Raw genomic sequence first — 5,061 nt, 5'->3', positions numbered from 1 at the left:
TTTCCGGTCCAATATGTAATGGTTAAAAAAAAAGGTCCTCGCTTAATGGTTCTCTCTAGGCGAGCAGAGAAGGGTTTCGCTCCAGCTTTCCTTCGTCTCTATGGTAAAAGCCCAAAGGACGGTCTTGGGAGCTGCGATTTGGAAAACGTCAGATCAATTTGTAGAGGAAGAGGGACGATAGAGGATTTAGTTTTAGGATTGAAGAGCTGGGGAATCCAACATTTTGAATAAATGCATGAAGAACGGGGCTCTTATTTGTAAAAAAATTAATAAAGGCAGGATACAAATAAATACATTTAATAAATAAAAAGATCTAGGTAATTCTTACCCAGCTATTTACTTTTTTCCCCCCTTTCTGATTTGAGCATTTAACTACGTGACATCAAGTCGCTTTCGGCTCCTAGCGATGACATAGATTTTTCTCCAGGACGATCTGTCCTTAAACTGGTCTTTCACTTCATCCAATATTGCATCCAATTTAATATATGTCTATGTTATTTCAAGCTTCAATATTATATACACTTTTCTGGAAGGACGTCGAGTGAAATCAATGGATTGCCTTTGGGTAATTGTGGTAGAACTACACTCTTTAGTGTATTCGTTACAAGCTCTACTGTTATATACACATTGGGAAGGAAGTCGAATGAATTCAATGGGCTTGCCTTTCAGTAAATATGTAAAGGACTCAATATATGCATGCAATTGGCCACTGGTTGTGAGAACCTGAGGCAGTATTTCCCCAAATTGGCAACTTTAAGATGTGTAGACCCAGAATTCCCCAACTAGCCTTACGTCTCAAACCTGCCAAGTTTGAGAAACACTGATCTAGGGCCGGAGTAGGCAACCTCGGCTCTTTTATGACTCCTGGACTTCAACTCCCAGAATTCCTGAGCCAGCCATGCTGGCTCAGGAATTCTGGGAGTTGAAGTCCATGAGTCATAAAAGAGCCGAGGTTGCCTACCCCTGATCTAGGGCGATGAGCCGAAAAGCAAACTGTCGCGAGAAGTAAGCACGTAATGTATTAAATAAACTACATTTCCCAGTAGCCTTGTCAGTCCGCATCTCCGTTCCCACGAGGTGAGGTCCGTCCTGATCTGTAAACAGCTGTGGGTGTTTTTGTCATTTTGATTGCGGGACTTTAGGGGCGGTATATGAAAATCAGAATGCAGTCTGCTGTTGAGAGTACGTATTTCTCCGCGTTGCTGAAAATGAGGAAAGCTTCTTAAAGACGTAGTTTATGCAGGGCTCAAAGGGGTGTGGGGTGGTGGCGATCCGGGTCCCATCCCAATTTTCCCAACTTATGCAGGCAAAGAAGAAGGCTTCGCGGAAAAATCTCCCGCAGCACCGAGATTCGCGTAAGGCCTCTGTCCACCCCAAGCGTTGCAACCCCTCTTGTCATGTGTCAACAATTGACACTTGTACAGACAGGGCAACACCACCTTTCTGCAAAAGACCACGAGTAGTTTATCAAGGTTAAAGCTGTTCAAAAATTCTCGGCCTTTAAGAGCCGATTCACATGATATTGATTGTATCCACTGTTCGTTAAATTTATTTGCTACCTATCTCGCCATGGGTGTACTCTGCGTGGTTGCCCTCTTGCATCGGTGAAACCTCAACATTAAATACAACAGGGTTTTTATGTTCGTTTAAATTAAATATTTCGTGATATTTTTTTTTGCTATGGATCACCTAATTTGCAAGTTAAGAATGAGGAATTGATATGCCTTAGCAATCTCTTTAAATATAATTAATGGAAGTTGTTTTGCACCACATGTCTGATCGAATTTGTTCACATTACTGCCTCTTTGAGAAAATGTCCATGTTTTCCACTAACTATATTTGCCAAGTATCCATAAAATTGCCAACATGATTTGATTTCAGTTCACTTGAGCTGGGCAGGAAATCCATCCAAAGGTACCGTACAGGGTCTATTAAAAAACACTATGAACATTCTCAACTATCATGACTGTTTTGGAGAAGTAATATGTGGAGAGAGTTTAAAGACAGGTATTTTCAGCACACAATTTTACTTAAAATAATATACTGTAAATTAACTTCTAATTCAAGACCAGGATTAGGTACAGCCAATATTGCTAAAATAATATTTCATTTTTATGTTTTTTCCTGGTCATTAGCAATTTTGTCAGCATGCTTTCATATGTTACAGTGTAGTCATGTGGCCTAGTACCTTTTTTTAAATCAAGATTTTATACAGATTTTTTTTATAGGCTACGCAGAATTAATACCAGTAGGATCTCTGCATGCTGCATTAGCTTTTTAAGACCTCTGTATTAGTAGGAAGATATAGGAATGTAGTGCTAGTTGAAATATTTCTCCTATGGCAGAAAATCCATGGGGAAAAAACATCTGACAATGCTGCATAAGAAGGAAAATATTGCAAACAGCCTGTGACATGATACAAATGAATGGGAATTTCCGAAATACTATGAGGCTACAATAGCCTTTTTCCCAGCTGCAGCTCTGCAACATGTCAATACCCAAATACATCTGGATTAATTGTTTGTTTTGACATCAATATGGAAGCAGATTCCAGCAGATTATGGAAACAGATTCCAGCAATATGGAATCTGGCTTTTGTATTAAATGGATGACTTCAGTCAGAGATTACAAAATACTCTTTTTTCCCCTCTCAGATGAATTGAAAAGAGAATGTTGAAAATACATGTAATTTTTGACTTAACTGAATGGAGTAAAATAGTAAGCCATCAAATACAATTTCTGAATTGCATTCATTCCTCAAGCTCATTAGCTTAAAAAATCACAAGTTTTTTTAAAAATATGAGATAGTTTCTTAAATATAGGATAGCGTTCTGTAGTGACAATACATCACTGCTCACCAGCCAAGCAGCTGGGGGTAAAATATTGCTAATTTCTATGGTTTTGATGACCAGGGGATTGCAATAGCTAGATCTACCTTGAGAAACATACTGGATACAGCTCTGGAACAGTCTATCACAAAATCTGGGACAACTGAAAAGATAGCCCGCCATTGCAAAAGGTTTTATACAATTTAACACCCTATTGCAAAACTAATCCATAACGAAGTTATTCTGTAGTAACAGAGATCCTGAGGCAGCTCTTCAGGATGATGAATTTGAGATAATTATGAAAGATAAGGTAATCTCTTGAACACTCCTTCCTCCCACATAATTTGCTTTCAAAAAGAATGTATCTGTCCTCTTTTAATTGGATAAGCTGGTTCAGCATGCAGGGTTGAGTATGCTTCAGTATGTCCATGCCATTAAGATAAAATGGTGAAGTATTTATAGTGTTCTCAGGTGGAAAGTACTATATGAAAACTACATGCATCATTGACTGCACATATTACTTAAAAATGCAATTTTATTGTACCTAAGGTATATTTTTATTTTTTGAGATGTGTTTATACTTGACACCAAGCATTATACTCTACAATCAAATAAAATAACATTGCAACCTCTGCCTCCCCAAACAAACAACAGTTTGAGGGCGGGAGAGAAAATTGCTTTTCAACTCTAGGAACAGTTGTGAGTTTGTTTGGGTATTTTTAAATTATGTGTTTTAATTAAATTATGAAAAATCACTATAACGTGGGTTTTACTTGGAAAGAAGTTTAGGGGTATTGCAAATACAGACAAGGCCCTGCTCTATACTTCAGGATGACATTGTTATTGGATGTCCCACATTCACCTCTTTGTTAGATATACAATTAGATATATGTTTAATATCTATATTAATTTAACATCACATATCAAGATGTGAGCTCTCCACCTGTTAATTGAACACACTAAACGCTTGCTCCTTGGGAGGAAAGCCATGGCAAATCTAGACAGCACACTAAAAAGCAGAGACATCACCCTGTCAACAAAAGTGCGTATAGTCAAGGCTATGGTCTTCCCAGTTGCAAGGTATGGCAGTGAAAGCTGGACCATAAGAAAGGCCGAGTGCCAAAGAATTGAGGCCTTTGAACTCTGATGCTGGAGAAGACTCCTGCGAGTCCCTTGGACTGCAAGGCGATCAAACCGGTCAGTCCTAGAGGAGATCAACCCTGACTGCTCTTTAGAAGGCCAGATCCTGAAGCTAAAACTCAAATACTTTGGCCATCTAATGAGAAGGAAAGACTCACTGGAGAAGAGCCTAATGCTGGGAAAGGTTGAGGGCAAGAGAAGAAAGGGACGACAGAGAATGAGGTGGCTGGATGGAGTCACTGAAGCAATAGGCGTGAGCTTAGATGGACTCCAGAAGATGGTAGAGGACAGGAAGGCCTGGAGGAACGTTGTCCATAAGGTCGCGGTGGGTCGGACACGACTTCGCAGCTAACAACAACAAAACTGAGAGAACCTGGAGCAATGCTGTCAATGTGTGTTGCTGAACTCGGCTACAGACTTCCTGGGAAAATTATGCTTTATGACATGCATACATGGTATGACAAGAATACATAATGATGGCAGAATTGTAGAGATGGAGGTCAAGGATATGAAGGGACTGTGTGCAGAAAACTACCTGCCTTAGTATCTTGTTATCTGCATGTCTATGAGCTCGTTCCAATTAGCATTGCCAAGGACTGCCAAGAACCAGCTAGATAAGAGAGACTCTGCCTTGGCTGGGATGTTCGGATGTTCTTTAAGATTGACTAGGGACTATACCAGGGGTCAGCAACCTGAAACAGTGAAAGAGCCACTCGGAACCGGTTCCCTCACAAAAGGAAATACTGGGAGCCGCAAAAATTGTGTGCGCATGCGCGTACATGCGCGCATGCGCAGAACAGGGTTTGACTGAAGAGTGGAGCCAAGGCGAGATATGCACCTACCCTGCATATTTGAATTGATTGGCTGAACTTTTTTAGTCCCACTTTTTTTTTTTGGACTACACATGGGAGAAGACTGAGAGCCGCAGGAGACGGCTGAAAGAGCCGCATGTGGCTCCGGAGCCGCGGGTTGCAGACCTGTGGACTATACCAATAAACAATGCTTTTGCTGTGCGTTATTTCCTGCTTGTTAAAACTGTATAAATACAATAAACTCTGCGTAGGCAGATAAACATTTTGGGACACCCTGCGAT

Source organism: Vipera berus (genome assembly GCF_964194415.1).
Source record: "Vipera berus genome assembly, chromosome: 2".
Classification (NCBI taxonomy): Eukaryota; Metazoa; Chordata; class Lepidosauria; order Squamata; family Viperidae; genus Vipera; species Vipera berus.
Note: the sequence above shows the minus strand (reverse complement) of the source record.